Source organism: Erinaceus europaeus, chromosome 1 (genome assembly GCF_950295315.1).
Source record: "Erinaceus europaeus chromosome 1, mEriEur2.1, whole genome shotgun sequence".
In the NCBI taxonomy this organism is placed as follows: Eukaryota; Metazoa; Chordata; class Mammalia; order Eulipotyphla; family Erinaceidae; genus Erinaceus; species Erinaceus europaeus.
Window position 1 is genome coordinate 51,086,515 of NC_080162.1, and position 26,840 is coordinate 51,113,354.

Consider the following 26,840-nt stretch of genomic DNA (forward strand, 5'->3'; position numbering starts at 1 on the left):
GTTTGAATGAAAGTCTAGCAGGATATATTATCCTTGGTTGAAACCCTTTTTCATTCAGAGCTTGATAGATATCTTGCCACTCCCTTCTGGCTTTTAGAGTTTGAGTGGAGAAGTCTGCAGATAATCTTATGGGTTTTCCCTTGTATGTGACTTTTTGTTTCTCTCTTGCAGCCTTTAGGATCCTTTCTTTATCCTTACTTCTTCTCATTGTGACTATGATGTGTCTTGGTGTCTTCAGGTCTGGGTTGATTCTGTTTGATACTCTCTGGGCCTCTTGAATCTTGATATCCTTTCTGTTATTCAGGTCTGGGAAGTTTTCTTCTATTATTTCCTCTAGAATGTTTGCTTCCCCTTCCTCTTTTTCTCCCTCTGGCAGGCCAATTATGTGAATGTTACTTCTTTTGAGATCATCCCATATGTCTCTGTTGTTGTTTTCAGTGTCTCTCAATCTCTTTTTAAGCTCTTTCACCTCTTTCTTCATTTTCTCTAGCTCATCCTCTGTCTGACTAATTCTGTTTTCTGCTTCTGTTAGTCTGCTTTCCCTTGCCTCAGCTTCTTTCTTCATTACAGCTATTTCAGCTTTCAGTTCTCTAATTGCCTCAAGATAATCAGTATTTTCCTTGGGTGTCTCAACTGTTGTTTCCCTAATACTGCCATTCTTTTCCTCCAATGTTGTTTTCACTTCTGTGATTAATAAGTTTATTATTGCTTGCATACTTTTCTTATCTATGGTTACTTCTGGCTGATTTGTAGTTTCTTCTGGGCTCTTGTCTTCATTCATTGGAGTAGCAGTTTTATTTGTTTTTGATCTACCCATTTTTTTTATTTATGTGTTTCTTTTTTTTTATGCTCTGTTGTTCCTCAGTTGTCGTGTCTTGAGTACAAGTAACACTGTACTAAATACCTTTATGACAATTGCACTCACCAACCTCAGGAATTACAGTAGCAACTGAAGTAAGTATTGAATTAGTTTAATCGTTACCAGTTAGCTAAACAATTTCTCCAGTCTGTGAAAAAATAGTAACCAAATCCCAGTGAAGAAAGATAAAAGAAAGAGAGGATAGCAAGAATAGACAGTTATGCAAATCTACTATCCACTGTATATTCTAGGGGTAACAAGAGGGCAAAGGGAACTAGAGCAGAGATACACACATAGAGAGTCCACTCTGAGTCATATTTATTCCCCACAATAATTCACAAATTCAGAAAGGCAAAGAAGAAGGAAGAAGTGTATGACAAGATTAAAAAAAAAAAGAGAGAGAAAAGGGAGAAGATAAGAAAAAGAGTTGTAATTAAAGAGCAGTGCAAGGAAATTCCCAAATGTGTATCAGTGAATTCAAAAAGCACACTGTTTGGTGGTGTGGGGGATCCTGCTAGGAGCTGGTCACCAGGGACTGCTTATGGGGGGGGGGAGGAGGTATGCTTGAAAATTAAAAGGAAGAAAAAAGAATTTTTTCCCCTACTCTAATTCTCAACCCAAATTAAGTTATAGTCACCTCCTTGCTGTTACCGCTAGGACCCCTTATTGGCTGGCCTGCTAAAGGCAGAAAATCCTACTGTTTCCAGGAGATGTGTTTGGAGCTCAGCGGCTAGCAGCTTCTCAGTCCGCCATCTTCCAGGAAACCCCCCCTCCAGACTTTTTTAAAGGATTTCTCGAAAATTAAAACTAGCTCCAAGTCCTTTGATCCAATGAAAGCTATACTTAAGAAGTCTTTGGATCCGCCCTCAGGGTTGCGGTGGTCCCTAGAGACTCCTAAGAGAGAGCCTCCAAGCTATAGTGCTCCCTCCGAGTCCTCTGCTGGCTGCCCAGCAGCGCTCTGCAACCGGCGGAGGAGCCGCCTTCCCGGGCGGAGGATAATGCCCGGCGCACCAGCCTTGCCCGCCGCCGCCTGGGAAGTCTGGAGCAGCCCGCCCGCTAGTCCGTGCCACCTTTACTCTAATTCTTAACCCAAATTAAATTATAGTCACTACCTTGGTGTCACCACTAGGACCCCTTATTGACTGGCCTGCTAAAGGCAGAAAATCCTACCGTTTCCAGAAGATGTGATCAGAGCTCACAGCTGCTAGCAGCTTCTCAGTCCACCATCTTCTTCTCTATTCTTTATTTTTCTGGGAGCATAGGCCCAGGATCATCATGGGATGTAGAAGGTGGAAGGTCTGATTTCTGTAATTGCTTCTCTGCCGGACATGGGTGTTGACAGGTCAATCCATACTCCCAGCCTAATTTTTGCCTGAACCTGACAGCTAACATGCAGGTAGGCTAAGGGTATTGTGTGGGAAGATGGTTTCAGAGTTGGAAATAGGACTAGAAAGCTGGATAAGGGCAGAGAATAGCTCCCAAATATGAGGAAAGTATATAAATATAGTTAGCTATAAAGCTTATCAATTTGATCTGGGGCCCATATTCAGCACAGGAGCCTCTGTAACCTCTGCATCCCTATAGGTCTGAGCTTGCATTTTGTGGTCATATCAAGGAACATTACAGGCTACACTCATTGCAGGATCCATCTTCCTTGAGTGGCAGCGTATGCTGACCTAGCCTTTCTTTGGAGAATGGGGTAGTCCCCACCATTGTTGGTCCACATTGAGGGCAAGGTCCTGTAGAAGTCCACAAGAGGGTCCACTATGTTGTTCCTGATAGAAATGACCAGTGATGGTGGAGAGAGGGATCTGTTAGAGGTCTAGGCCCATTATGTCTATGTGGGAATCCAAGGATTCCATGACTAGGGCCCCAGATCATGGGTGTACTGGTAGGGACCAAAAGAGCCATCATTAACATATGCTGGTCTCTTTCCCTTATTCAGCTTTTGTAGTCTTTACTTTGTCTGACAAGGTTATCCTTGGAGTTATTGAGGGAAGTGAAATAGGAAATAGGTTAGTAGGCTATCTAGGTCTAAGTAGAAACTATTTGATTAAGTACTCTATGGCGTCTTTTTTTTAAGTCTTTCTACTTGCTTGCTGCACTTATTGAGTCACTGCAAACTATTGTGCACTTTTACTTTAAGGTATATATTTCCTCTAACTTATGGATACATGCGTACTTGTGCTCTATCTCATGGCCCCTGGTCTATATCTAGGTTCTATGGCTTTGTTAAGATGTACACCACTAGAAATGGAATTAAGGAGTCCTTTGAACTAGGAAAGCTCTCATCAGAGTACCGGAGCTCTGGGTTGACATCTCCGGCATGCCTGGCATCTCTGGACACAATCTTGTGGGACTATGTGAAAGCTTGGTAGAGCTTAGGGGAGCGCTCTCATCCTTGGATGGAGGTCTGGAAAGACACCCGCTTGTTAGCCTCTCTCCATAGAGATGAGCCAAGAGGGAAAAGTCTCCTAGACTCAGCTTGCCCTTGTTAGACTCTCAAGCCCACAGAAATCTCACAGTTTTTCCCTGCTAGCAGCAGGCCACATGGCTGCCTGCTTTAAGGTTCATTTACTCAAAGTTCACCTTACCTTCTGATCACAAAGGAGAACACACCTTATCACACACTCCTAACAGTGCCTTTTGATGTCCTTAATTTACATCAAGCCTTGTTTATCTTCTCTCTATCTCACCTTAACTGGTTTAACCCCTATTATTCTCTCAAATGCCTTTGGGTAATTAAATGCCTGCATCAGAAGACTAATTATCTTGACCTTTATGTATCTGCATCAATTATTGTCATACTAGCCCCCTACCATAGGGGCAAGCTGACCTTTAAGAAACCTGTAATTTCTGACGTATTTGAAAAATGTTCTTTGTTTAATTTTCTATATATACCCAAGCCCACTCCTGACTAAATCAAGTGTTTATTCTAAAATACTCCCCGGTGTCTCCTTTCTGATCTGTGGGCCCCTTAGAGCCAGAGAGGGAGAATAAGTAAGCTTACCTTCCTGGCTGGAGTCACTCCACGTGAGCCCCAGCACAATCTGAAGTGAAACATGTTGAGGTGGTACTGGTTGCATTAATTTGGTTGAGATCAGCAGATGCAGTATCAAATGGTATGGATTGAGACAAGCATGCAGGAAAACAAGCCATGCTCCAGAGGCTCCAGGACTGGGAAAATATGGCTTGTATAGAGAATAGGGAAGGTTCCTGCTGTCTTAGAGTTTAAGAAGGCAATAGATAGTTATTATTGTAACCAAGTTATCTGGGATTACGTCAACTTTAGATATCCAAGTAATATCTTTCAAGGGCATGGTGAGTGGGTGGCTATTTTGATCCCATCATGCTGTTCAGAAACTCCAATCCCAAGTGTCATTTCTCAGTAGGAGAAGATGAAGAAAAATCCTTTGTTACTGAACTTAGTAAGGAAAGAAGGAGAATAGAAAATAAGTTATTTTTGAAATCAGTGTCTAACTATGAGCAGAGAGCCCAAATTATTGACTTAATAGTTACTGTTCCTCAACACTGTTTCCTATGCCCTGCATCCTTGGTTGCTTTTCCTTGGAAGCAGCTGCTCCCTGTTTTGTTTGTTTGTTTGTTTGTTTTTTGGTGTGCCTGTTGTTCAATGTTAATCTGTCTCACAAAAGACTGCAGAAGCAAATAATTCCCATGTCTTGACTGTTCAGCTGGCTTCTGAGTGATCCAGGAAGCAGCAGGAAACTGCCTTCATGTCACTCTAAATGGGAAATTAACAAACACAATATGATAAAATTGCCCCGAATTGGAAGAATTAACACAAGGATGTGAGATGGACTAGAGCAAAAACTGTAATCAGGAACAATAGCAGGCAATGAATGGGTTGAAATGAGAACTCCCTGAGAGGGACCCAGATTCCAGACTCTCTGTTCCTTCCCTCACAGATTCCTCTCCTCCAGGCTTATAATCTGATTTCATTTATCAAACACATGCTGCTAGCTTACTGGCAATATACTCCCCACTACAGTGTGGGTGACCTTAAAGGGATATCTGTAGCCCTGAGTTCTGGGTTGCCATGCCAGGAAGGTGCAAGCCTGAGTTGACTTGTTCTGGTCATGTCTCCTTTCCTAGAAGACTTGATTGCTCTAAGAATCCACATCCTATGCCTATAGGATGACTTTAATGTGAATTCAAGTGAAGGTGAACATCTTAGGCTGCTATATCTATGTTGCACCGTCAGGTTTATAAATAAGCAAACTTGTTTTCTGCATCAACCCCAAGAGGGAAGGAGTGGTGAGAATGAGGCAAGCTGTCTGCAACCATGGTCACTGCAAAAGAAATAGAACTGGAGGGAGGCAGTGGGAACTTATATTTTCTGGAAAGTTTATGTATTTGGGATGTCCTGAACTTGACTGTTCAAAATTGGAGCTAGACTTGGCATGTCATTTTGAGGTAACACTGGTTTCTTAGATACTGACTAGCACTGGGGTGACTGTGCTCAAATGATGAATCAATGAATATCGATGACATTAACTGAGATATTCCCAAATTGCTTTCCAGTAAAACGGACTTCACTGCTGATCTTCTAGGTGCGTGTAAGAGAGCCATTTACCCAACTCTTCTTCAGTGCCAGGTCTTACCATGAAAACAATAGGTAGGAGATAGTTTGTCAAATTGTTTTGCATTCTTTGATTACCAGAAAGAAAATATGTTTGCTTTTATTTGATTTGCTATTTGTTTTTATCCTGTGTAACTGATTTATTTAAGTTAGCTGTTCTTTTTTTTCTCTTTGGGGGTTTCAAAAATTGATCTTTTTAGAAACACTTGATCAATTTTTTACTTTGAAATACCTGCAAAGATTAAATTACAAAGTTGTAATTTTCCATTATACACATAATTTTTCAAAATTTGGACATTATTCAATATTTCCTATAGGAAAATTTGATTTTAAAAGACTCAATATGTGTTAGCTATTACTTTAATGCTGTAGGTTATACTTAATTGGCAGTGTCAAGGTGCAGAAAACTTAATAGTTGAATTGCCTTTAAATATGTTGTTTGTGGATTGTCTTTCCCATATGTTGCATCTTTTCCCCCTGAATTGAATTTGACTTTTTTGTGTATTTTGATGTGCTTTCACTATTCAGGAAACTTAAAACTGATGTAATCAAATTTATATTTTATTTAATAATGCCTTATTTTAGTGCACATTTTCTATCCACAATCACCAGGATATCTGTTAATTTCACTGTAGTTAAAAAATTTACAATTAGCTCTTGAAAAGAGTTGCAAATTATTTAGGAGTATACTAACTTGGAACTTAATTTTTTCACAAATGGCATTTTGATTCTTCAATGAGGTCATAGTTCCAACCTCTCGCTATGCATTAGGAAATATTGCCCTCAAGTACTACTGGCATCTTAAAATTGAATCCAATTAAGTTTCATGCTGCAATGAGCCAGGAAATTCTTTGTGGGCAAGGATCAGGTAAATATTCATTTATTAATTGACAACATGTTGCCTTTCCAGATCATTCCATGAGACCAGTATCAAAGAGACTATCTTGGACAAATTTACCATAAATTTGTCACTATATATGTATATACATGCATATAAATATATTTCATATATATATAAGCTCACTATGCTGTATTAATAAGGTATTGTATATCAATTAGATCTCAAGAAAAAATAAACATAAAAGAAATTTCATTAATTGTGTAAGAACTTTAGGGATGGACTGAAAATTGTCCATGGAAATGTTAGTGGTTTATTGCTGTCTTCTAGTAACTCACTGGCTGTCTTTCATCCGATGACTAAGGATTGATGCTTCTTTGGGGCAGTGATGGTGGTATCTTTGCTGCTCACATTACTGGAGTTCAACTTCTAGGTTCTTCTTTTACAAATAAATTTCTCCAAGAAGAAAGCAGGTGAAGGAGACATCTGAAAAAGTAATCAACATATGACTGTTAGGAGATCCCGAACATATGAAAGAAAGGAAACTTGAAAGCATGGCACCTTCATGTTAAGTGAAAGAAATCATGTTAAGTGAAAGAAATCATGTTAAGTGAAATAAGTCAGAAACAGAAGCATGAATATGGGATGATCTCACTCTCAGGCAGAAGTTGAAAAACAAGATCAGAAGAGAAAACACAAGTAGAACCTGAACTGGAGTTGGTGTATTGCACCAAAGTAAAAGACTCTGGAGTGGGTGGGGGGAGAGTACAGGTCCTGGAAAAGGATAACAGAGGACTTAGTGGGAGTTGCATTGTGGATTGTCTTTCCCTTATGTTTCCCAAAGCTGAGAAAACTGAGAAATGTTATGCATGTACAAACTATTGTATTTACTGTCGACTGTAAAACATTAATCCCCCAATAAAAAAATTTTAAAAAGAAAACATTACACCTTCCAAAGCTACCTCCTATTTCTCTTTTCAGCCACAGAGCTGTGAAACCATGTGTACAGTGACTTGGTTAGCTATTGTGGGGAATTCTGATGATAGCATAGTCTCCTACAAAGCTGAGAAACAACGTGACTCTGGGTTTTGCTGATGATTGCTCTCTCTCTCTCTCTGTATGTTATTGCATCCCTGTTGCTTAATTTGCTAGGAGAAGATGCCGTCAGTAACTTACTTCCATGATCATGATGGGGCATAAATAAAAACAAACATACTCTCTAGTAGTGGGACAGTTAAAAAAGGGGGGGGCACCTTTCTGATTGAAGCAGAATAAGTAGGGTAAGACGTTTTTAAAATATCAGTGGATAAGGCAGAGAGTGAGAATATAAGTTTGATGTCTCAAGATCCACTTTCAGAGTTTATTTATTGATAATTGGAGAGTTAAAATATTTAAAAAAATGTTTATTCATAAAAAGGAAACACTGACAAAACCATAGGATAAGAGGGGTACAGCTTCACATAATTCTCATCACCAGAACCCTGTATCCCATTCCCTCCCCTGATAGCTTTCCTATTCTTTAACCCTCTGGGAGTATGGACCCAAGGTCATCATGGGATGCAGAAGGTGGAAGGTCTGGCTTCTGTAATTGCTTCCTCGCTGAACATAGGCATTGACAGGTTGATCCATACTCCCAGCCTGTCTCTCTCTTTCCCTAGTGGGGTGGGGTTCTGGGGAAGTGGAGCTCCAGGACACATTGGTGGGGTTGTCTGTCCAGGGAAGTCTGGTTGGCATCATGGTAGCATCTGGAACCTGGTGGTTGACAAGAGAGTTAACATACAAAACCAAACAAATTGTTGACCAATCACGGACCTAAGGGCTGGAATAGTGCAGATGAAGAGTTGGGGGGGGGTCTTCCATTTTGTAAATAGCTAGTAGGTATAGTTTAGTTAAATTCCAAAGGGCCTGTGGCTATACTAGTTTTTTTTTTTTTGTTTGTTTTTTGTTTTTTCCTTTTTCTTTTTGTCTCTGAACCTGAAATCTGATATGTTAGTGGATCCAAGTTACTGTTTGGGGAGACCCTCTCTCCATTGTTACCTGTCATCTCTATCAGGAACAACAAAATAACCCCTTTGTGGCCCCCATAGGACCTTGCCCTCAACCTGGATCAACAATAGTAGAGAATGTTCCATCCTCTGAAGGAAGGATGGAAAACATACTGTATGCTACAACTGAGGAAGATGGGTTGATATTGGGGCAGCGTGGAATGTTCCTACTCATGACCCCACAGAATGCAATCTCAGATCTACAGAGATACAGAGGTCATATAGGCTCCTAAGTTAATTATGGGCCCAAGATCACATCAAATCGATGGGGTTTACAGTCAACAATATTTATACCCCTTTCCCATATTAGGGAGCTATTCTCTTCCCTGATCCAGCTTTCTGGTCCTTTTTTCAGCCATGAATTAACATATTTTAAAGAGGCAATGACTCCATAAAACACAGCCTTATTGGTTTCTGTGGCTGCTGGGACATGTCTTCACAGTATTGGTGGCTTAAAACAGTACAAATTAATTTTTGTACAGTTCTGACTATTACAAGTTCTAAATCAGTCTCATTGGGTTAAAGGTAAGGCATAAGTACTGCTGTTTCCTTCTGGAGAGTCTAGAGAGGTGATCGATCCATTTTTCTTTTAGGTTTCTGCTGGTCACTTCTATTCCTTGACTTGTGGACTCTCCTATTTTCAAAGTGCATCATTGCAATCTCTGCTTCCATTTTCACCTCATCTTGTCTGATTCTGTCCTTTCTTTTTTCACATTTAAAACAATGTATTTATTTTTAACTTTTTATTAGTGATTTAATATTGATTTACAAAATTATATGATAGCAGGGGTATAATTCCATACTTTTCTCACCACCAAAGTTCTGTGTCCCCATTCTCTCTACTGGAAACTGCATTAATTCTCCCAAGATCACAGATAATAATATATATGTATAGATATATGCCTGTTTTTTTCCTATAGTCCTTCCTCCTCTCCATTTCTTTCTTTCTTTCTTTTTCTAATACTGGGGGGTTAATAGTTTACAGTAAATACAGTTGTAAAATTTAGCAGTTTTCTACAAAGCACTCTTACCCCCAGCCTAGGTCCTCCTTTATCATCATGCATCAGAACCTGAAATCCTCTTGGTCTTCCTATGTCCTTTGCTTTGGTGCAATACATTAAATACCTTTTAAATTCTACTTTTTGTTTCCCCTCTCTGTTCTTATTTCTCAACTTCTGTCTATGAGTGAGATCATCCTATATCCCTCCTTCTCTTTCTGGCTTATTTCACTAAACATGGTTCCTTCAAGCTCATCCAAGGTGAGATGAAGAAGGTGAATATAATTTCTAATGCTGAGTAATATTCCATTGGTTATATACATCACAACTTTCTTTTTTTTTTATTTAAGAAAGGATTAACTAACAAAACCATAGGGTAGGAGGGGTACAACTCCACACAATTCCCACCACCCAATCTCCATATCCCACCCCCTCCACTGATAGCTTTCCCATTCTCCATCCCTCTGGGAGCATGGACCCAGGGTCATTGTGGGTTGCAGAAGGTAGAAGGTCTGGCTTCTGTAACTGCTTCCCCGCTGAACATGGGCGTTGACTGGTCGGTCCATACTCCCAGTCTGCCTCTCTCTTTCCCTAGTAGGGTGTGTCTCTGGGGAAGCATAGCTCCAGGACACATTGGTGGGGTCTTCAGTCCAGGGAAGCCTGGCCAGCATCCTGATGGCATCTGGAACCTGGTGACTGAAAAGAGAGTTAACATACGAAGCCAAACAAATTGTTGAGCAATCATGGACCCAAAGCTTGGAATAGTGGCTCCTCTCCATTTCTAAGTCACACCTACTACTTCTGAGTGCTTCCTTCCTTCCCCGCCCCCCCCCCTCTTTCACTGGTTCCTATTGGAATTGAATTCAGAACCCTCTGGTCATCTTCCCCTAACATTTACTCCTCTGAGAGTATGGACCAAATTTTTAAAAATAATTTTTCTTTTTAAAAAGCATATTTATTTATTTATTATTGGATAGACAGAAAGACAGACAGAAATTGAGAGGAGAGGGGGAGGTAGAGAAGGAGATGGAGAGACACCTGCAGCCTGCTTCACCACTTATGAAGATTTCCCCCTGCAGGTGAGGACCAGGGGCTTGAAACTGGGTCTTCTGCACACTGTAATGTGAGCACTTAACCAGGTGGGCCATGTTGGTGAGGTCATCTACCCAGGGAGTTCAGAATGAAATCAAAGTAGCATCTGAAACTTGGTGTCTGAAATGCAGTAAGGTATAAAGCAGGACAAAATATTTAATGAACAGGAACCATAAAGTAGGAATAGAGCAGACGGGATTAGGGATTTTAGACTGGATAGAAACTTCCTATTTAGGAAGTCTATTTTGGGTCCATAAATGTGGTGATTTTTGCTGGAGCTTGATAACTAACCTGCAGGTGGAGTAAAAATATTGTCTGGTAGACGGTGTCAGAGTTGAGAACAGGACTAGAAAGCTGGATCAGAGCCAAGAGTAGCTCCCAAACTTGAAGAAAACATGTAAATACAATGAATTATTTACCATGTTAATCTGATTTGGGGCCCATATCTATTCACACTTAGCACAGGAGCCTGTATAACCTCTGTGTCCCTATCAGCCTGTGTTCGCAGTCCATGGTTACAATTGGGAACATTCTAGGCTGCACTCATTTCAGGACCAGTTTTCCTCAAGCCCTTCTGCCTTTTTCTTATAAGAACCAAAATCATTATATGTGAGACCACTCAGATAGTCCAGGAGAATTTTTTTTCCACCTCAAGGATGTTAACTTAATCAAATATGCAAAGTCCCTTTTGCTATTTAAGGTAACATTCCCAGGTTCCAGAGTTTAGGATGTGGGCATATTTGGAGGTCATTACTTAACCTACCACTTATCAACCTGATCAACTGGAAAATGTATTCTACATTTTGTCGAGGCCAGTGGCTCCAAATAGATCATTCCTCCTGGGGGCAATGGCGATGTCTTTGAACTTGACAATACATTTCTTAATTTACAAGGGGAAACTTGGAGGCAGCTAGGCCCAAAACAATGCTCCTTGGCAGCTCCTAAAAGGCTGAACATTTCAAAAGCCAAGGACATATTGATGGAAGTGGAGGCCATGTACACAAGCAGATGGCATTACAGGGTAACAAGTCCAGAAGAATGTTTACGGAAAACAAACTCCCAAATGTCAGATGAATTATAGACCATGGAAAGAGGAGTGGAAAATAGCACAGTGTCATAGACGGTAGCCCAAGGGAAGCAACCAGATGGAGGCCCTCAGAGCTAACCAGAGAGGTTTGTAGCTTCTCCCAGAACACAGCTGGTGGGGTTTTCAGAGGTCCTGACTGGTTGCTTTTTTTCTCCCAGCCTTTTATAACATCAGATGGAAGCAGTGATGTCCCAAGACACATTGGTGAGGTCATCTGCCCAGATAAGTCAGATGGAATCATGACAGTGTCTGCAACTTGGTGGCTGAAAGGTGGCAACATACAAGGTGAGACAAAATGATTAATGAACAGGAAACAATGCAAAATGGCTTTTCTGCCTGAGACTCTGCACTTCCAACTCCAATTCTCAGCATTACCACAAACTAGAGCTGAGCAGTGCTCTGGAAAAAAAAAATACTATATTGTATACTTAAAAGTTGCTAAGAGATTAACTCTTAAGAGTTTTTTATTTATTTATTTATTATGGGGACACAGAACTATGGTGGTGGGAATGGTGTGGAATTATACATCTTATCTCTTAATTTTGTAAATAAACATTAAATCCCTAATAAAAAAAAAGTTCTCTTCTCAAGGAAGAAATTTGCAACTATGTAAGGTAATGAATACTAACTAGACTTATTATGATAATTTTGCAATGTATACAAATATTTAAACAAAGACAATGTTGTGTGTTAATTATATTCAATTTTTAACAAAAGCAAGTAAAATTTCAAGGTCTCAAAAATCAAGGCACCATTTTAGGTATAAAAAAAAATCCCAAGGAAGATGGCAAAGGATGATTGAATATTCTCCTGCTCTCCTATCCCATGTTTCCATAGAATCTCTTTCCTTCACACACACACACACACACACACACACACACACACACACACACACACACACACACACACACACCTTTTGGTCATACAGGTGAAAGGTAAACTTATGGCTATGATTCAACATATGGCATAAGGAAAATATTGGCAAGCATATGAAAGTCGAGGATATTTGGAACCAGATTCTTATCTGAATCTCCCTTATTAAGATCTCAAATCTTTATAGATCACCTGTAAAGTGAAATCCATATCTAAATAAATGATTTTCAACATTTTTGATTGTCAGGACCCTCTTCACCTCTTCAAAAATTCAATGTTAGCAGTTGCACTATTTTCTTTTCAATCTTTACATTGTTCTTTATTTTCAAGGGTTTTTTTTTTGTTTCTTAAACATTATTGAAGGGTTAATTATTTACAGTATAGTCTTTGATGCATAGTAGTTGTACTTTTTTTTTTTTGCCTACAGGGTTATTGCTGGGGCTTGGTGCCTGCACCATGTGTCTACCACTCCTGGAGGCCATTTTCTCCATTTTGTTGTTGTTGTTATTGCTGTTGTTAGGAAAGAAAGAAATCAAGGGGAAGGCAGAGAAGGGAAGATAAAGACACCTGCAGACCTGCTTTACTGCCTGTGAAGTGCCCCCCCCCATCCCCTGCAGGTGGGGAACCAGGGACTCGAACTGGGATCCTTGCCTGGATCCTTTTGCTTCATACCATGTGTGCTTAACCCAGTGTGCTATACCCAGCCCCGAGTAGTTGTACTTTTAAACTGAAAGACTACATGAAAACATCGTGTTCTTCTTTGTCCCATCAAAAGCAGGTACTTGAGTGTTGGAGATTTACCTGGGAGATGATTCCAAGGAAGATCAAATGAAGAAGAGAAAATGAGAGTGAAAGATGGAGACATTAGTAATGTGCATGTAACAAGCTGGGCTCCACTGGAGAATTTCTTAGAAACTGCTCCTTGAAAGGTGGGCTCTGGGTCAACAATATCAGCATCCTCTGGAACTTGGTTAGAAATGCAGATTCCCCAGTAAACACCCCAGGTCTACTGACCATAAATTCTATGAGTGGGACTCAGCAATCCAGATCATTCAAGCTTTCATGGTGATTCCAACACACACTGAGACTTGAGAATCAATGTTGTTTTCTAGGAAACTCAACCTGTACCTGTGACATCATCTCTAATGTTGTATTAATAATAATCTTCAGATGTCAAGGTTCCAGGTTGTGTCTTGAAAAATTGGGTTTACCCTAGGCTCAAAGTTTTCTGTTCAAGAGCTTTTCTTCAGTGACAGTTCCAAGAAACCTGTGATATTTAGAATTCTGTCTTCACATTTTCAGGGAGAGTAACAAATCACTTGCAAATAACACCTCTGTACTGCTGCTACGTTGATTGTTTTGTTTTCTTTTAAACTGAAGCCTAATTTAAAACAGTAAGATGCCCAAGTTTTTAATGCTCTGTTTAATGATTGTTGTCAAATGATTCTATGTAACCATTACCTCCTTAAAAGAGAAAACATCTACCTCATTCCCCTAACCCCACTGAATTTTAGCTTTTTTTTTTTTTTTTTTTTTTTTTTTTAGTTAATAGGTTCATCATTCTCTCCAGGGGCAACACTTGTTGGAATTTCTATTACCATAACTTTCTTTGCATGCCCCCTTCTATAATTTTAAATGAATAAAATCATATGCTATGTACTCTTTTGTATATACCTCCTTTTACTTAACTTAATGATACTGATATTCATCTAGTGACTCAATCTAAATCAGTTTGAGTTTTTATACAAAAGTACTGTAGACTGAATAGCTTTAATGGCAGATTTATTTCTCATAGTTCTGAAGACTGGAAGCCAGAGATCAGAGTGCCACATAGTTGGGGGTCTAAAGAGAACCACTTTTTTTTTTCTGGACTCTATGTAGCTTCCCTTTTGCTATGTTCTCACATGGAAGGAGAAGTGGAAAAAGAGAGAGATAGAGAGAGAGAGAGAGAGAGAGAGAGAGAGCTTTTATCTTTTCTAATAACTGAATGAATCCTACCACTCCCACTATAAGGATTCCACCATCATTATTTAAGTCTCTCTCTTTTTAGATAAGGACTAAGAGACAGAGACAGAGAAAAAGATGCGCTTAAGCATCCTTCAGCATGGTAGAACCTCAGTCATGTGCATGGTAAAGCAACACATTATCCAAGTAAGTTAGCCCTCATGACTTGATTCTCTTCTAAACACCATCACATTGGGAATTAAAGTTTAGATAGACATTTTAGGGTTCTCGTACGGTTCACATCATCCAAATCAATGAACTTATTACTAGTTCTGTTTTTGTATTGCTGAGGAGCTTCCCACTGTTGTAACTGCAATTTATTTTTCTGTAGATGGTTGCTTCTGACTTTTGCCTATTACAAACATTCAAGTATAGCATTTGTGGAACTGATGGATCATGAGTAAATATATGTTTAACTTTACAAGAAACTGCTGAACATGTTTTTCTATAAAACTACTTTTAATATTTATTTATTTTAGTTTGGTAGGAAAAGAGAAGTTGGGGGGCTAGAGAAAGGGAGAGAAAGAGAGACATGGTTGCACCACTTGTTAGCCCCCCTGCTCCCAGCCCCCTACAGGTAGGGAGCTGGGGCTTGAACTGGGTTCCTTGAACATGGTAATGTGTGAACTCAGCCAGGTGTGCCCCAAATTTTACAAAAGTTTTTTCTTTTCCTAATGAACTAGAACAAGACATACTTTTACTGGTTGCAGAACATCATCAATGTGTGATATAGTCCTATTCATTCCCTTTACTAACACTGAAAATACAGCAAGCTGTCTCTAGGGGTTTTAGACAGTTTGATACATGTTTTTCATTGGTAACACGATGCTTTTTGGGACTGCAAAGATTGTTTGTTTTTAGAGATAAGCTAAATGACTCTTGGATTTGAAAAACAAACCAATGTGATGAATATTCTTAATATAGAAAGAAGTAGATAGTCATTGCAGTATATCCACTCATTGCTTGTTTAACAGTGAATTCGTCCTTTTTTGAATATTATTTTTCTCAGCACATTGTTTTACAGCTGTTGACATAAAAGGAGATCACAGTTTGGAGACCATTTATTGTAACAGGAAACAGTTATCTGTCGTTAAAATTTTCAGAGGCTCTTGCCGGGCGGGTTAGCTTCATGGGCGGGTAACAGAGACGCGGAGACAACGGCTGGGCAGGGAAGCTGTATTTCTTTATTCAGGAACAACGATTCATAAACTAAGACAAACTAATCACCAAACAGAACTCTGCTGTCTCTTTGCGGCGGCACCAGCACTCCCTCTTACCCTCCAACTCAGGAACCCTCTCCAACTCTCCAACTCTCCAACTCTGGAACTCTCGTACTGGGGAACCCTCTGAAAACTCTGGCACTCTCGAACTCAGGAACCCTCTCCCGGGGTCCCTTGGGGCGGGGCCAAGCGGGCCCACGAAATTAACTGGACTGATCCAATTCTCTTGGCGGGGGAGGGCTAGAACAAACCAATGTAAAGCATACGACAGTTATCTATGTAGAAAATTAAATTGAGACTATAAACAAATGTATACATACATATACATGAATACATGATCTTTACATTGTATTTTCTAGAAGATGGACACTTTTTTTTTTACAGTGATTTTATTTATCCTTCTCAGGGCAATATTTAAATATTTCATTGTCTCTTGATTTATAGACTCAATCAGCAGTAGGATAGATGGTGGTCAGGAAGTCTCTCACACTTACCTTCCAAGGTCCTCCTCCAGTGTAAGGAAAGGAGGAAACTTAGGGAGTTGAGAGTGAAGTAGGAAACCAAGTACCAGTGAGTCTTGCGGCTTTTTCTATGGGTTCATGGAAATCTCCATTCTTCATTCTGGTATGACTGTAATTAACAAAGTAAATAAATAAATAAATAGTTGAAGCTTCATAAAGACACTATAGCTTGGGGGCTGGGTGGTGGCACACCTGATTGAGCTCACATGTTACAATGTGCAAGGACCCAGGTTTGAGCCCCCAGTCCCCAACCAGCAGGAGGATAGCTTTTTGAGAGTGGTGAAGCAGTGCTGCAGGTGTTTCTCTGTCTTTCCCCCTCTCTATCACCCCTTTCCCTCTTGATTTCTGACTGTCTCTATGCAATAAGTAAATAAATAAAGATAATAAACAATTTTAAAAGCACAAATTATAAAAAAAAAAGATGCTACAGCTTTATCTATGACATGGAGCCCTATCCTTCTGACAATCACCAAGCCAGGTACTTTGAGCCTGAGATGTACCTCTGGGGAGTTTAAGCCTATTCCTGAGACACAAACCACTTTGTTTTTGTAGAGTGCAGCTAAGGCTTGGGGAAGTCAGGTAGCTTTCTAATCAATCAGCCAATTATTAGAATCCAATTTTCTTTTAAAGGTTTTAATATATGAGAGAGAGAGAGAGAGAGAGAGAGAGAGAGAGAATGAGAATGAATGGGAGAACACAATTCATACTGAATAGACTGTTTATATATCAAAGGGGATGCTGGCAAATGGCAGCACCAATAAGAAACACAAGCATCAAACTGCAGGAAACTGCCCAGAAATATCAGCCTTCTCCAACTCCTCATGAGGAGATTGGTGTATAAGGAGGAAAGATGACAAGGATCCAGAATGACATCTGGCTCTGTATTCTATCTGCTGGCAGAGCAATTGGCTCTTCCCATTTTATATAAGGGTTTAGGAAGGAGCTAACCAGACCCACACCATGGCTGTTGACATCATGACAGCTGCACTCACAGGGCCCAACTACATAGGGACTGTGAGTTGGCCTGTATGTAAGAGCCCATTCCAGAGACCAGTCCCCAGTCTAGGGGGGTAAGTGCCATATAGTGACGGCTTCACACTGTGTATATTGTGATGGTGGAAAGAGAAATGTGAATTCCAATTGAGAATCTACCATGAGATAGCTAGGTGACTCTGAGCATAACTTTCCTCCTACTTTCTTTCCTCCCTCTCTCCAACCTCCCTCACTTCCTTCTTCCTTTCTTTCTTCCTTCCTTCCTCCCTTCCTTCGTTCTTCCTATTTCCTTTTTCTCCTCAACTTAAAAGAAATGAGTAAATACCTACTATATACCTTCACAGTGATAGACTCTGCAGATACACAATGATGAAGATGGGGTTCAACCTCATCTCACTAGAAACAAAAATCAGCTCCAAATGGATCAAGGACCTGGATGTTAGACCAGAAACTATCAAATACTTAGAGGAAAACATTGGTAAAACACTTTCCCACCTAAAATTCAAGGGCATCTTTGATGAAACAAACCCAATTGCAAGGAAAACTAAAGGAGAAACAAACCATGGGACTACATCAAATTGAAAAGCTTCTGCACAGCCAAAGAAACTGTCACACAAAGAGACCCCTCACAGAATGGGAGAAGATCGTCACATGCCATACATCAGACATGAGACTAATCACCAAAATATACAAAGAGCTCAGAAAACTTAGCAACAGAAAAAGCAAATGACCCCATCCAAAAATGGGCAGAGGACATGAACAAAACATTCACTTCAGAGGAGATCCAAAAAAGCTAACAAACATATGAAAAACTGCTCCAGGTCGCTGATTGTCAGAGAAATGCAAATAAAGACAACATTGAGATACTACCTCATCCCTGTGAGAATGGCATACATCAAAAAGAACAACAGCAACAAATGCTGGAGAGGCTGTGGGGACAGAGGACCCTTCTGCACTGCTGGTGGGAATGGGTCCAGCCTCTGTGGAGAGGAGTCTGGAGAACTCTCACAAGGCTAGACATGGAACTTCCATATGACCCAGTAATTCCTCTCCTGGGGATATACCCCAAGGATTCCATAATACCCAACAAAAAGATATGTGTACACCTATGTTCATAGCAGCACAATTCATAATAGCTAAAACCTGGAAGCAACCCAGGTGCCCAACAACAGATGAGTGGCTGAGAAAGCTGTGGTATATATACACAATGGAATACTATGCAGCTATCAAGAACAATGAACCCACCTTCTCTGACCCATCTTGGACAGAGCTAGAAGGAATTATGTGAAGTGAGCTAAGTCAGAAAGATAATGATGAGTATGGGATGATCCCACTCATCAACAGAAGTTGAGAAAGAAGAACAGAAACGGAAACTAAAAGCAAGATTTGACTAAATCTAGAGTAGAGCACCAAAGTGAAAACCCTGGGGTGAGGGTGAGGGTGGATATTCAGCTTCCCAGGACAGTGGGGGGGTGAGGGGGTGGGATGGGTCACAGTCTTTTGGTGGTGGGAATGGTGTTTATGTATACTCCTTTTAATTTGTAGCCATATAAATCACTAATTAATATGAGAGGGGAAAATTTGATTGTATGTCTCAAACTTTTAAAAGCACAGACTGAGTCTTTTTTTGACGCTCTCAAAAGCCTATACCAAGTAGAACAGAAGCAACTGGTGGCACAGTTATATACAAGATACTGGGTATTATACAGCAAATCTTAACAAAGGGACTTTTCAAAGTTAACCCAATTACCAAATAATGTGATAATAACAATAACTATCTATTGTCTTCTTGAACCCTAAGACAGCAGGAACCTCACATTTCCACTACAGAGCCTATATTTCCCTCGGTCCTAGAACCTTAGGGTGGGGCTCACTTTCCTGCATGGTTCTCTCAATTCATACCAAATAATATTGCATCTGCCAATTCCAACCTAATCAGCGCAGTGAGTGCCACCTCAGCATACTTCACTTCAGACTGTGTCCAGGGACTTCAGGTGTGGAATGATAACCCTTCAGCTTCATCACTTGGGTGAGACCTTTCCTTTCATAGTATTCTCTAATTCCATTCCAGGCGGTTCACTTCTTAACAAAGTCCCAAAACCTAGATATAGATAAGGTCCCATGAGATAGAGCATATGTTCACATGTATTCATAAACTAGGGCAAAATATATACCTGAAAGCAAAAGTACACAATAGTCTGCAGTGTATACCCTCCCCAACACTTCATCTACATTATTCCAACCTTTAGATCCATAATTGTTCAACAATTTGTTTGGCTTTGTATGTTAACTCTCTTTTCAGCCACCAGGTTCCAGATGTCAGCATGATGCTGACCAGACTTCCCTGGGAAGATGACAACATCAATGTGTCTTGGAGCTCCACTTCCCCAGACCCCCACCCTACTAGGGAAAGAGAGAGGCAGGCTGGGAGTAAGGATTGACCAGTTAATGCCCATATTCAGTGGGGAAGCAATTATAGAAGCCAGACCTTCCACCCTCTGCAACCCACAATAACCTTGGGTCCATACTCCCAGAGGGATAAAGAATGGGAAAGCTATCATGAGAGGGGATGGGATATGGAGATCTGGTGGTAAGAATTGTGTGAAGTTGTACCCCTCCTATCCTATGGTTTTGTTAATGTATCCTTTTTAAATAAAAAAAAAAGATAGTGTTCATCACCACAGGAGCTTGAATAAATTGCATTAATACCAAAATTCTTCATCTCACCCTGTATCTAATCTATTCAACTTTGCATTTGATTATGTAACTCCTCTCACTATAGAGGATAGTCTGTTCCCTCCCAAACATTTGATATTTTTTTTTACCCTGGAGTTAGACAATATGACTTGTCTGGGATCATGGAATATGGTGGAAATAACAGTATGCTGATGCCAAGCCAAGGCCTTCAGAAGCCTTGGCACATTTTCTTTTTTATCTTCTGCTATTTCCATGAAGAGGATATGCCTAGACTAACACATGGATTCCAAGAGGAGGATGAATAGTACATGGGGCAGATTCATGCCAACTGGAGGCTAACCTAGATCATCTGACCTCCTAGTTAACTGACAGACACATCCGCTAACGAAGCTAAGACTGATATTAGCCAGATCCTAGCTGGTCTGTTTGCTATGCAGCATTACCATGACCATAGCTGCTTATACAGCGTTCTCAGACAATCAGATATTTCAATGCAATGGGACAAATTCACTGATCAAGGGGAACAGGGAATGGTGGAGAGACATAAGTGAATGCTTTATACATACTTAACTCCATGTGGGACTCAGATGAGGGTTGAGGGAGAGATAAAGCCCTTATTAAGTCCTGGATGATAAGAGAATTTAGTTAGATGAAGTGGAGCTGGATTACACTAAGGATAGCAAACTCAATTGCTTGAATTTTGAATATAATTCAATTATAATTTGTTTAATGCAGTGTTACTGGATGCTGAAATTAATTGCTACCTCTTAAACACTGTAAGATTTCTTATTAAAATCCAGATTTTTACTTTTTTTTAGAAAAGCTGGATAACACTGGGCCTGCTTCCTGACTTGACAAACAATCTTTTGGAAGTGAGTAGCAGATGCCTATAGAGAAAGGATATATCCTCCTTGACTACAGTCTCTAGGTCGGTCACTCTTCTCCCCTTATTTTTGAATTCCTGCTCCTGCAGACACCTGAGTCTCTAGGTCCCACCTAGGACATTTTCTTGCTTCTTGAAGGTTCAGTTCATTTGCTCCCTTCTGTTCTGTTGAAATCATCCCATCTATTGTATTTCAATTTATCATCATATATTTTTATTTCCAAGATTTTTCATCAGTCTTTTTATATTAACTGTTCTTCACACCTTTAAAAAGCTAAAATGTTAATTTTGAGGCCATTGCAGATTCACATGTAGCTGTAAAAACACTGCAGGGAGATTCTCTGTACCTTTTGCCTAGTTTCCTGTCATGATACCATTTTGTAAATTTATGGAACAATAGTGTAACCAAGATACTGACATTAAGACAACATACTTACCAATCTTGTTTAGATTTCTCTAGTTTTATTTGTATTAATTTGTGGGTATGTGTGTATCTATGTGATTTAATCACATGTTCAGTTTTGTGTTTTCACTCCTGCAGTTAGGAGACAGAGCATTTCCATCACTACAAAGATCCCTTGAGTTGTTCTTGTATAGCTACTCTCACTCTTCTCTCACTCCCACCCTGAACTCCTGGCAAACACTTAGTTTGCTCTCTATTTTTGTAATAGAATAATATAGTATATAGCCATTGAGATGGATTTTTTCCACTCAGATAATTCCCTGGAGATTCATCCAAATTCATGTGTGTTTTAAGAGTTCATTTTCTTAATTGCTGAATACATTCCATGGCATGGATGTACCCTAGTTTCTCTGAGTAACTGTTCAGCTGCTGAAGGACATTTGGGTTATTTCCAGCTTTTGGTGCTTATGAATAATGCTGCTATGAACATTAATGTACAGATTTTTGTATGAACGTAATTTTTCATTTCTTTGGGATAAATGCCCAAGAGCACATTTTCTGAATCATATGGTAATTGAGTAGTTGGTTTTATAAGAAGCTATCAAACAGTTTTACAAAATGGATATATCACTTAACATTCCCACTAGTGATCCAGTACTTTCTCATCAGTGCCAACATTCGGTATTGCCACTATTAAAAAAATTCTTTTTACTCATTTCAATAGAACTACAGTGGTATCTTTTGTGGTTTTGATTTACAGGTTTTGTTTTGTTTTTGCCACCAGAGCCCCAGAGTTATTGCTGGGGCTTGGTGCCATCACTGTGAATCCACCACTCCATTTTTTTTCTCTCTTTTGTTATTTGACAAGGAGAAATTGAGGGAGGGGGACGTTTGAGATACCTGTAGACCTGCTTCATCACTAGTGAAGCTTCCCCTCTGCATGTGGGGAGCGGGGGCTTGAACCAGCATCATTTTGCATAGTAACATGCGTGCTTAACCAGGTGCACTGTTATCTGACCCAATTGATTTACATTTTCCTGATGGCCAATGATGTTACCATCCCTTCATGTGCTTACTTACCACAGTTCAGTCTGCTTTTAAGGAAGCAAGTGATTCCTAGAGTCAAACTGGATTCAAGACTTCCTTCTTTAGCTCTGAAAGTCATAGTTCCTGGCAACAGGAAAGTACTTTTGGACAGCTTGCATTGAAACCCCACCCCAGATCTGGGCTTCAAGCAATGAACATAGTTTGCTCTCTTGTCTGAAAACATCTTTATTCCAGCTTCTCTGGCTCCAAAGACCCTAAGTGTGTTTGGGAAAGTCTATGCTTAAAATACCTCCTTTGTGTTCACCTAGGCCTCTCTGACTCTTCATTCCATAACACCTACATCTTTGTTTTCCAGCAGAACATAGATTCAACCTCATGTTTTAAGAATTTCTTTTTTAACTAAAGTGCTGCTAAGTTCTGGCTTATGATGGTTCTTTTTGGTGGTTACAGATTTCTTTGTAACCACAGTGCTATTTCCCTAACTCCATTCAAGCACTTTTCGTATGGCTTCTGTGACTGGTAGTACTTTGGTGACAGTACTTTTGGTAATCAGGCAGAGGGGGCTTATCATGGAGGAGTAAGGTGAGGTCACTCTAGTGGACACTGTAGGTACCCTATTCATTGCCTCTTAGCTTACTCTATCGTTCACCCACTGGCATTTTTGTAGACTACACATTATGGTTTCTTGAGTCTCTACCTTTGGGCTGAAGGTAAGAGCTCTGTGCCTGAACAGGGACTTATGAAAACAGTGGTATTTAATAGAACAGAAATAACTTTCAAATTGAATGGGAATAAGAACTGGTATACTAATACTATTTCTTTGTTTCCCCTGAGTGATGCTACTTTGAGACCCATTCTACACAGGCTTTCAGGGGATTCCTCAGCAGGAATGAGGGATATCCCATGCTTTTTCACAATGTCCCAATGCTTCATAATAATACAAAAGTGATCAAGGAGGAGGCTTAGCACGTAGAGTTCATTCCTTGTAAAGGTGAGCTCTTGGCTTGGATCCTTGGCACTGGATATAATGGAGTGGTGCTCTGGTCTTTTTCTCTCTCTCATTAAAGAAAAAAAACAGACAAGCAAACAAGCAAGAAAATATTTAAAAAGAAAAAACAGTATAAAGGAATCCTTTAACCCCATACATTAACATTTACCAGATTTCCTGAGTTGTTCTGACATTTTTTCTGCCTTAGCACTTCAATGTGCATTTTCTAAGCAATAAAATTCTTTTCCATAGTCATAGCAAAGTTAACATGGATACTCTGCTACCTTCAAATCTTCAGATCTCATTCAAATTTTGCCAAGGGACAATAATTTCCTTCATAGGAAAAGAAGCAAACACAGAAAAATGATGTCTCCTTCAGGATTCTATCTAGGATCACATGCTTTGTTGAACTTGCCCTTTTAGTCTCTCTTACTCTGGAATATTTTTTTATAGAGACAGAGAGAAATTGAGAGGGGAGGGGGAGATAAAGAGTGAGAGAGATACCTTCAGCCCCCCTTTTTTTAACCACTTGTGAAGCTTTCCCCCTACAGGTAGAGACTAGGGGCTTGAACCTGGGTCCTTGCTCACTGTAATGTGTGTGCTTAACCAAGTGTGCCACCACATAGGCCCACCCAACTCTGGGACATTTATTCAGTTATTTACTTGTTTATTTATTTATTTATTTTAAATATTTCATGACCATGGCATTTTAAAGTATAGATCAGCTCTCCTGTATAATGGCCCTCAGTTTGGGGTTTTATGATGCCCTTCATGATTAGATTCAGTTGATGTATTTTTTTGGCAGGAATATCACAGAAATGATGTGTATCATTCTCAAGTGTCTCATATCAGGAGGGAGATCATGTCCATTTGCTCCATAATTGGTGATGTTAAGAACAATTTGTTTTTCCCCTCCAAGGTCATTGCTGGGGCTTGGTGCCTGCACCACGAATCCAATGCTCCTGGAGGATTTTTCCTCTTTATTGCCCTTATTGTTTTATCATTGTTGTGGCTATTATTGTTATTGCTGTCATTGTTGTTGGATAGGACAGAGAGAAATGGAGGGAGGAGGGGAAGACAGAGAAGAGGAGAGAAAGGTGGAGAGCTGGGAGCTCAAACCGGAGTCCTTACACCAGTCCTTGTGCTTTGTGCCATGTGCACTTAACCTGCTGTGCTACGCCCCCCCAACCCCAAGACCAATTTTTTTTTAAGTAGCCACTTAAGAGGAAGTCATATGCTAGAGATCTGTGCTTTGTGTTTTTTCACATGAGGAGTCACTTAATATGCATGCTATAGACTTGGTGGAGCCCTATTTCCCTTTAGACAATTCCTCACTTGTGTCAACCGTGCAGATTACTTGCGCATTGGAGCATGTATATGCAAATAGAATGGATGCAGAAAAGATCAAGACCTGAGCTCTAAGAATCACGTAAGACTACACTTTCACTCTCTGGGATTCAGAGGAATCTGGGGGAATGGGGAGTCCGGGTAGGAACACTAATGCTAGTTCTCTCAAACAGAATCTGTTCTACCCAGCTCTGGTCCAGGCATAACAAGTTCATAAATCTAGTGGGAGAAATGTCAGCCTATATAGGTTTTAGCTTCTTTGACTACAGACTAGACATTCTAGCTGCTCTGTAACTCTGTTTATTTTGAATACAGTATTGGGTTTAACAATCCTTCACAGTATGTCATAGAAGTTTGGAAAAGTTACTTAAGTCCTTTCTTCATCTGTTAAATGATAATGTAACTTATACTTTCTAGTGTAATATGAGCTTGAGATGATATAATGGATTTAAGGTATAGAAAGCACCTGGACTAGGGGTATGCGTCAACTTGTCCATGTCCACGTCCATCAGAGAAGCAATTACAGAAGCCAACCTTCCACCTTCTGCACATCATAAAGAGCTATGGTCCATCTGCAAAAGCTGAATAAGGGCAAGAGACTGGAATACTTTAACAAGGACTCTTTAGTCACTATCAGGCCATTCCACCAGCTGGGGCCCTAATCGGGGAGTCCTGAAATTCCCAAACAGACTTGATGGGCCTAGAACTTGAATAAATCCCTCTCTCCATTGTTACCGGTCATTTCTATCAGGAACAACACAATAGACCCCTTTGTAGGCCCCCATAGGACCTTGCCCTCAACTTGGATCAACAATGATCCATCCTCTGAAGGGAGGATGGACAACATACTCTATACTACACCTGAGGAAGATGGGTCGATATTGGGGCGGCATGGAATGTTCCTACTCATGACCACAGAATGCGAGCTCAGATCTAGAGGGATGCAGAGGTCAAACAGGCTCCTAAGCTAATTATGGGCCCCAGATCACATAAATTGATGGGATTTACAGTTAACAATATTAATACCCCTTTCCCATATTAGGGAGCTACTCTCTTCCCTGATCCATCTTTCTGGTCCTTTTTCCAGCCATGACATCATCTCCCCAGATAATAACTTGGATCCACCTGTATATCAGATTTTAGGCTCAGGCAAAAACAAACAAACAAACAAAAAGAAAAACACTAGTATAGCTACAGGCCCTTGGAAATATAACTAAAATATGCCTACTATTTATCCACAACATGGAGGACCCCCCCCAACACTTCATCTGCGCTATTCAAGCCTTTAGGCCCATGATTGTTCAACAATTTGTTTGGCTTTGTATGTTAACTCTCATTGTATGTTAACTCACTTTTCAGGTTCCAGATGCTAGCAGGATGCCAACCAGACTTCCCTGGACAGACAACCCCACCAATGTGTCCTGGAGATCCACTTCCCCAGATCCTTTCCCCACTAGGGAAAGAGAGAGACAGGCTGGGAGTATGGATTGACCTGTCAACACCCATGTTCAGCAGGGAAGCAATTACAGAAGCCAGACCTTCAACCTTCTGCATCCCACAATGATCTTGGGTCCATACTCCCAGAGGGTTAAAGAATAGGAAAGCTATCAGGGAGGGGATGGGATACAGAGGTCTGGTGGTGGGAATTATGCAAAGTTGTACCCCTCTTATCATATGGTTTTGTCAGTGTTTCCTTTTTTATAAATAAAAAATTAAATAAAAAAATCTATGGTTCATTCTCCTAAAGGGGTAAAGAGTAGTGAAGCTTCTAATGGAGGGGATTGGATACAAAGTTTGGTGGTGGGAATTGTACCCCTCTTATCCCACAATATTGTCAATCATTATTAAATCACAAAAAAGAAGGAGGAGAAAAAGGAGTAGAAGGTGAAGGAGAAGGAGGAGAAGGAGAAAAATAGTGGGGGAAAAAAGAAAGTACCTGGAGTATACCAACCATCATTAATAGTAAAAACTAAGAAGTCTGCACTGGGAGTTAGGAAACTTGGCTTTTGAATGTCAGCTTAGCTTGTTCCTGGCTTTGTGACCTTGTATGTTACCTAATCTCTAAGTTTTGGTTTCTTTGTCTAAAAACTAAGGATCTAAGTGCAGGTAGCACAAAGCTCAAGAACTGGTGGAAGGATCCTGGTTCGAGCCCCCGGCTCCCCACCTGTAGGGAAGTCACTTCACAGGCGGTGAAGCAGGTCTGCAGGTGTCTATCTTTCTCTCCCCCTCTGTCTTCCCTTCCTCTCTCCATTTCTCCTATCCTATCCAACAACGATGACATCAATAGTAACTACAACAATAAAAAGAAACAACAAGGGCAACAAAAGGGAATAAATAAATAAATA